Raw genomic sequence first — 8642 nt, 5'->3', positions numbered from 1 at the left:
TCAATATACAAATGTTGGATAATATTGACTAGCCAGAAACTTTGATTTAACTTTGAGTTAGTTGGGGTATGTACCTCACAAGCCACTATGCAGTGCATGGCGAATGGTATATCGTACGGAATCTATCCTGTTTCTGTCCTGTTTCTTTCGAGCCTGAACGAGGGAAAAACTTCTGTGCGTCTCGGAAAGCACTCTGTTCGCATCTGTGAAAGGATATACACTCCTGGAAATGGAAAAAAGAACACATTGACACAGGTGTGTCAGACCCACCATACTTGCTCCGGACACTGCGAGAGGGCTGTACAAGCAATGATCACACGCACGGCACAGCGGACACACCAGGAACCGCGGTGTTGGCCGTCGAATGGCGCTAGCTGCGCAGCATTTGTGCACCGCCGCCGTCAGTGTCAGCTAGTGATGGGCTAAACTGCGATTTTCCGATATCAGTGATTTCTGTGAATGCTACTTTTCAGTATCTGTTATTCTTAACTGTGATTTGTCGCAGTTAAGAGTCGCAGTTAAGGAACATAGGTCGTGTATCCCTCCGCCACTGCTATTTCTGCGATTTCTGCTACTTCCGCGATTTCTGTGACTTCTGCTACTTCTGCGATTTCTGTGACTTCTGCTACTTCTGCGATTTCTGCGACTTCTGCTACTTCTGCGATTTCTGCGACTTACCACCGTATGAAAAAGTTACATCTGTCAACACAGAAAATTGCATCTCAACAAACCTGTCATTGGCAAGTATGTTTTACGTTTTTTCTTCCGTTGGCTTTAATTTTGTATTAAAGAAACAACTGTGAAAATATTAGTAGTGTAATTAATATGTAAGTAGCTGTACAGTACCGTAATAGTTCGTATTTAGAAAATGAATTCTAACATATTGTTATGTTCACAGGTACCTGAACTACATTTCAGTCACTCAGTAAAGTGATAACTCAAAATATCATTGTCAACAGATCTGAAAAAATTGCCACTGCGTCTTTAGACCGTTTTCGTCAGACGAGAGGTTAGTTTCCAAGCGTTTCGATGGACTTAATTACTTCAGTGAGATCGTTCTTGCAAATGTGATATTTATTACAGCAAATATTAGCAATCTACTCTGTCAATTATACTGCTAGTAATTAATGACAGCAAAAATTGTTTAATAATCCTTGTGTTTTTGCAGACACAGTTCTGACTCTGATTACTGGTTGCTGTACGTATCTATCCACATCAAGGCTGTTTTTGAGAGAGACTCGCGAAGATTCAAGACAGCTCTTAGAGGATTTACAGTTTAAAAGTGAAGTAATTGTGAAATAAGTGTGTGAATGATTAAACTGTGTTTTATTGAAGTTGTTGTGCGATTTTAAAGGAATAATAAATGTCAAATACAGTGAGTGAATAATAAAAATCTCATTTTCCACATGTTTAAGCCGTCCTATACCCATAATTTTCCGCCACTTACTTATTGGTAAACACTTGTTGGAGAGTGACATGCCGCCCCCCCCCCCCCCTTTCTCCACAATCTTGGTGTGACACTGATGTGTAACATATCCCGAAGTCAACAATATGCATTTTGAGGCTGTCGATATGAAAGTGGTAAGTACAGATCTTCCAGTTAAATCAGGAATAGCTTAAGTGCATTACTTGAAAATAACACAGGAAAAGTTTACTTATGTAGGTGGTATTAGTGTCGGCAAAAAGTTCTTGTGTGTGAAGTTGCCATGTAGAACACCAGGTGTAAAACTTTTCTCCCGAGTCTTGAACTGTGTCGGAACCAAAGTGAGGCATTCATATGACTGTTTTCATTTCTCTAAACTTATACAGATGTCTGAGTTCTGCTGTGTTAGCATTGCAAAGTCCTGTAGGCATGTGGAGTATTAACCAAAACTGTCATATTGGAAGCAGAATCAAACACATTTGTTACGTTACTTGATATTTTCAGGAGAAAAAGGCAATGTTGCTTCTTATTAATGTAATACATTCAGAGTCACAGCAGTATTTGACCAACCATGACTGATGCTGAATGTGCATGTCGTCATATAATATGAAGGGCTTATTTCAATAGTGGTACAAGTCCATTACCTCCACTTTTCTGTCTTATAATGCTTCTGAAATTAGTGATCCAAACAAACATAAATAAAGGTTCATCTCTAGCAAGAAGCCATATGTTTGAATATTTCTGCTATCTCAAATGCGGATTTGTCAGCGCTCATTTATTTTTACGACTCTGTATCTCAAAATGAACAAAAATGGACTTGTACCACTATTGAAATAAGCCCTTCATATGCACACACAGCACATCGCTCTCGTGAGGCACAAGGCTCTCATAACGAAGTACGTACGTCGGTCAACAGATGACACTAGGAATAGTATGTTAACTGCGCTTTTTAGTTGCTACTTGCGACTCTTAGTTGCGATTTGTCACAGAAATCGCAGTTTGACTGGTAGCGAATAGCGTAGTATGAACTTTGCTCAACAGATGGCAGTGCTAACTGCGCTTTTTAGTTGCTACTTGCGACTCTTAGTTGCGATTTGTCACGGAAATCGCAGCTAGACTCGATACCGTATCGCAGAGATGGACGTATTACGAACTTTGGCCAACAGATGGCACTGTTAACCGCGCTTTCTAGTTGCTACTTGCGACTCTTAGTTGCGACTTGTCACAGAAATCGCAGTTAGACTCGATACCGATCGCAGAGATGGACGTAGTACAAACTTTGGCCATCAGATGGCACTGTTAACTGCGCTTTTTAGTTGCTACTTGCGACTCTTAGTTGCGACTTGTCACTGAAATCGCAGTTGGACTCCATAGCGTACCGCAGAGATGGACGTAGTACGAACTTTGGCCAACAGATGCCACTGTTAACCGCGCTTTTTAGTTGCTACTTGCGACTCTTAGTTGCGACTTGTCACTGAAATCGCAGAAATCAGTGCTAAATTCGACCAATAGATGTCTCACGTCTTTGAATATGAAATACTACTTGCGACTGCTAATTGTGACTGAAATCGCAGTTAGAATCTGTAAAGTTGCTACTGTGATATCTGTGACTTCTCAGTCACTGTGATTTCTAACAGATACGCGATTTCTTGCCCAACACTAGTGTCAGCCAGTTTGCCGTGGCATACGGAGCTCCATCGCAGTCTTTAACACTGGTAGCATGCCGCGACAGCGTGGACGTGAACCGTATGTGCAGTTGACGGACTTTGAGCGAGGGCGTATAGTGGGCATGTGGAAGGCCGGGTGGACGTACCGCCGAATTGCTCAACACGTGGGGCGTGAGGTCTCCACAGTACATCGATGTTGTCGCCAGTGGTCGCCGGAAGGTGCACGTGCCCGTCGACCTGGGACCGGACCACAGCGACGCACGGATGCACGCCAAGACCGTAGGATCCTACGCAGTGCCGTAGGGGACCGCACCGCCACTTCCCAGCAAATTAGGGACACTGTTGCTCCTGGGGTATCGGCGAGGACCATTCGCAACCGTCTCCATGAAGCTGGGCTACGGTCCCGCACACCGTTAGGCCGTCTTCCGCTCACGCCCCAACATCGTGCAGCCCGCCTCCAGTGGTGTCGCGACAGGCGTGAATGGAGGGACGAATGGAGACGTGTTGTCTTCAGCGATGAGAGTCGCTTCTGCCTTGGTGCCAATGATGGTCGTATGCGTGTTTGGCGCCGTGCAGGTGAGCGCCACAATCAGGACTGCATACGACCGAGGCACACGGGGCCAACACCCGGCATCATGGTGTGGGGAGCGATCTCCTACACTGGCCGTACACCACTGGTGATCGTCGAGGGGACACTGAATAGTGCACGGTACATCCAAACCGTCATCGAACCCATCGTTCTACCATTCCTAGACCGGCAAGGGAACTTGCTGTTCCAACAGGACAATGCACGTCCGCATGTATCCCGTGCCACCCAACGTGCTCTAGAAGGTGTAAGTCAACTACCCTGGCCAGCAAGATCTCCGGATCTGTCCCCCATTGAGCATGTTTGGGACTGGATGAAGCGTCGTCTCACGCGGTCTGCACGTCCAGCACGAACGCTGGTCCAACTGAGGCGCCAGGTGGAAATGGCATGGCAAGCCGTTCCACAGGACTACATCCAGCATCTCTACGATCGTCTCCCTGGGAGAATAGCAGCGTGCATTGCTGCGAAAGGTGGATATACACTGTACTAGTGCCGACATTGTGCATGTTCTGTTGCCTGTGTCTATGTGCCTGTGGTTCTGTCAGTGTGATCATGTGATGTATCTGACCCCAGGAATGTGTCAATAAAGTTTCCCCTTCCTGGGACAATGAATTCACGGTGTTCTTATTTCAATTTCCAGGAGTGTAGTAAACGAAATCCTCTGAGAAAACTTCAGGATTCGTTGATGACACCTCACGTATTGAAGCTTAATGTAAACAATAGAGTTACGTTTATTAACTGATAATATCTTGAAGCCTGTTTCTTCGCCACAAGGAACTATTTTCAAAGGAAGGATAAAATGTGATTCGGGTTTAAGGGCTTCGTTGACCATCAGTTTCTTGTTTCGACTTTTGTACCTTTCGTTTCTAGAAATCTAGCGTAGCACTCATAATATTGTGGAAATAATAAGCGTTTTTGTTCCTCTCAGATGAAGTTAAAAGGTCAGTAAGCACAGTGCCAGCTGCTTCGTATGCCCTTTGACTTCATCAACTGGGTGTAGGCTAATTTTGGAACGTCATAACTAATTACAGCATCGAATTAACAGCATTTGCTAAGCGCTGTAATCCCATATATTTACGGTAAGACAGAAATACATTAATCAACTCTCCCACAAATTTCCAAAAAACTATTATCGCCCAATAAATACCGGAAACAGGACACAATAAAACGCACGATGTACAGGCAGTGTCCACAAAAACACTGTTAAACTTGTGTAGCTATAACAGATGAAATTATAGATTTAATGTGGTCCAGAAACCGTTTGAATACAGCTGTCTACAGAATGCATAAAGCAAATACTGGGAAACAAATATATTATTCCTTTATTTTTCGTTAGCAGCACCTGCTCGTCTTCATGCTGCACGCACACAGAGTGAGAAAAAAATTCTGTGACAACTATTTATTTCGGAACTGAGTATGTTTCCCGACCAAGTACGTCACATTCATCGGGTTAATCTGCCGTTAGTGACAGCAGGAAATTCCTTCTTCTGTCACACGTCAGTTGTGTAAAGCTAATAAGAAGGAAACAACGTCAAACATAAACACAAGTTTTAGCATATAACAACGGTTGATGTAAGGAACAGATGCCACCAAATCAGCTGCCAATAAATTAATTATTAGAGGGAAAACAGTTAAACTGAAGATATGCTGAACACGAATTGTATCCTTTTATGATAAACCGACTTCTTTTCTAACATCAAGTCCAGTGTTACTATACCTTGCTTTATAAATGTGATGAATATGGACAGAAAAAGCGGAAAATCGTTACGGTGTGTGAAAAAGATGAGACACATGTTCACCCTGCAGAAGGAAACAGTGGTCAATGAGACGTAATTTAACCTGGCGCTTTTGTCGTTGTGTGAGTCGGGCGTCGTCTCCAACTGACTTTTCCACGCTAAAAAATGCTGATTGACCTCATTTGCATTTATATAGCCAAATTATTCTTATTACAGATTGAGCCATCGCGTAATCAACCAATGCACCGTGAAAAGCTACTAGAATATTTGAGGGAAATTCATGATTGAGTGTAATGGGAACATCGACGCGCATTTCATGTCAAACGGAGTAAAATTAGTTCTCGTAAATTAAAATTTGTCAGAATAGCTCTGCCAAAAATTGTATGAAATATGTTACACTACTTTATTGAAATAGGAGTCTTTTTCAATCACGGGAATATCAGAAACACAGTGACAAAGATACGTTTTGGGGTATTTCACGTAACATGCTTTTTTTCTGTAATTTACAAAACAATAAGTAAAAGGAACATTTATTCTGACACGCAAACTAAAGAAATCTTACTTTCTCGGAGGAGCTATGAACATAGGTTATTTACTTATTTTCAGAGAGTTACTCTAATGATTCATAATTTAAAAGGAAGTAATATTACCTTTATTTTTATGATGTGGCTGATGTATTCTAACCAGCTATATACAAATAAATTTAAATCAAATTTAGATCTCATTCACTTACGGAGCTAGAAATGCTCAAAGTGTAAGAAGTAGGTCCAACGTATGTATTAAATTGTTGTGTTTAGACGGGTGTTGTGTTGGCGGAACGTTCGTTTAAGTGGCTATTCAAATGTACCAATTTTCCTGAATGCACATTTACATGCACCTTCAAACCATCCTCCGGCCAGATGTAAAGGTGCTGCTGTCTCAGAGCGACAAGTATGGCTGCTTCATTGGCATCGTGTCGGCATTCGCCGAGTTTAGCATCATATCAACGTACTCATTGGATGTGTATGCTGTATTTAATCCACGTCAATATTAGTGACAGAGCATGAATATCCGAAGGAACTTTGTATCGTATTCTGAATGTATATTATACACACGCCGACACGAGGCAAGCGACTTCCACGTACGTCTCCCCTCCACGGGAATATGCATAATGGACGTTCGAGTACAGGACGTAGAAACATGGTTGAGGACATATGGAAATTTGGGTCTGGCCGTCAGCCGTGCTTGGATAGCTAAATGATAGGGGGAACTTTCTTGATAAACGGGAAATCCGGGTTCGAGTCCCCCTCAGTTATAAATTTTCACTGTTGCCATTCCATTATACAGCTGATTTTTGCCCATACTCGCAACTGCGAATACTTCTAATGTAATGGAAAAAAAAATGTTTCAGATAAGCTGGAGTAGACTCCGAATCTGTAGTAAAAGTTGTAGTTACAAAAGCATATTAGCCAGCCGTCGTGGCCGAGCGATTCTAGGCGCTTCAGTCCGGAACCGTGCAACTGCCACGATCGCAGTTTCGAATCCTGCCTTGGGCATGGATGTGTGTGATGTCCTTAGGTTAGTTAGGTTTAAGTAGTTCTAAATCCAGGGGACTGATGACCTCAGATCTTAAGTCCCATAGTGCTTAGAGCCATTCGAACAAAAGCGTATTCTGACTCACACTTGAGGAGACTTGCAGAGTACAGATATTAGCGTCGATTTATAATTCACTCAATCAACTAAAACACCGTTTACGTTATTACGTGTTAACATAATTTCGAATTTGTTGCTTTTTAAGTCGCATCTCCTTTACTCATTCACAGGAAGGAATTTCTCTTTCAAGGCTCGAAAGTAACAGTGGATCAAAAGTTTCCAGAAATTCCAGAAGTCAATGTGGTTTACCTAGGACTCTTTGGGTATGGTACGTCAACAGTGCGAGTTAGTTTTGCACGATATATGTTTTGGGAATCCACGCTGATGTTCAACGAGAAATTTACTCTCTAACGAGAAAATTACTTGTTTCCACACGCTGTAGGTAAACTCTGAGTACGTTTAAGGAGTAAGTTCTAGGTATCTACTGTAAAGCGACGTGAGTTGTATAGTGACATAGTTTGATCAATCAGTTCTGTTTCCCGGTGTTTTAGATGTGTGTGAGTTTTTATTATTCAGCAACTTGAATATTTCTCTGCTCAGCAGATCAGCAGTAAATTACGGTCAAGAATGGAGCTAATTGGATTGCCAATCTACGTAGAACCTTACAGGCGTTCCATTATGTCTTACGAACTTAACTGAGGTTTAACATTTTAAGCTGCTCTTTAGACACTAATACTGACTACTAGGACACACATTCCTGCGGTTGCGCTTCAGCTGAGTGAGACCAACATGCCTTTGTGTTTTGTGAAGACGTCTGACAGATTGTACTTCTGCTCATTTCTTGTGCTCAAGTTAATCGACACTAATGTTCCACAAATAATCCAAGAATGAGAACTTGATTTCTTTTGATAATTCGGGACAGATCTGGTGATGATGTTTTTGAATAGTGTTTATTCTGGCATCTTAGCATGACTCAGTTAACATCAGCTTACTTGTGGATATTCATGTTTCTCTTTGTACTGGGCATGTAATAAGGTATTATTATACAATATGGTGTTTGTTTTCAGAACCGTGCAACTTACGATTTTCTAATCTAAATATGTCTTAAAATCACTAATGTAACGCTCGTTTTTGGCTCAGAAAAGTCGGTTCTGTCAAATTGTTCTTGCACTCTCCATTTCTCCGTGTTCATTTAGTTACGCGAACATGCCTGCAAATATTCACAAACCTAGATGGAAGGAGCCAGCTGTTGGCCTGAGTGAGGTGGCAGGGTGCAAGACACCAGTGGTTATAGATCTGGTTCCTCGTGTCTAGCACTTTATTGCCTCCAGCTGCTCTCCACGCCCACCCACAGTGCAGTGCGGGCTCGCCACCATCTAGCTGCTTCATCTTCTAACTCTATGGGCTGCTTAAAGTCCCGATACTGGCAGTGGTCGAGCAGCAGCCATCACGTGGCCTCATCTGGCTCCTGGACGTCTTTAAGGAATCTCTAATTCTCAAGGTACAGCTTGGAGCGCCTTTTACCTGATCCATTACCAGCCCTGCCTGCATCCCGTGCACACGCACCCCACTGTCGGAGGAAAGCCGACACAGTCATGCACCCCAAAAGTACTCTAACGCTGCTACATTACTGACCTGGTCAGTATTCTTGCATTACC

General features: G+C 42.7%; 1 long non-coding RNA gene across 1 annotated transcript; it reads left to right on the top strand.

The window, feature by feature from the left end:
• Positions 1 to 451: 451 nt before the first annotated feature.
• On the top strand, positions 452 to 1373 carry LOC126095245 (uncharacterized). The gene is made up of 3 exons (XR_007521944.1): positions 452 to 744; positions 899 to 1009; positions 1169 to 1373. It is a non-coding gene; the product is annotated as an uncharacterized LOC126095245 (long non-coding RNA).
• Positions 1374 to 8642: the final 7269 nt, after the last annotated feature.

The sequence above is a fragment of the Schistocerca cancellata genome, chromosome 8 (genome assembly GCF_023864275.1).
Source record: "Schistocerca cancellata isolate TAMUIC-IGC-003103 chromosome 8, iqSchCanc2.1, whole genome shotgun sequence".
Lineage (NCBI taxonomy): Eukaryota > Metazoa > Arthropoda > Insecta > Orthoptera > Acrididae > Schistocerca > Schistocerca cancellata.
Note: the sequence above shows the minus strand (reverse complement) of the source record. Positions and strands in the feature narration are given on the sequence as shown.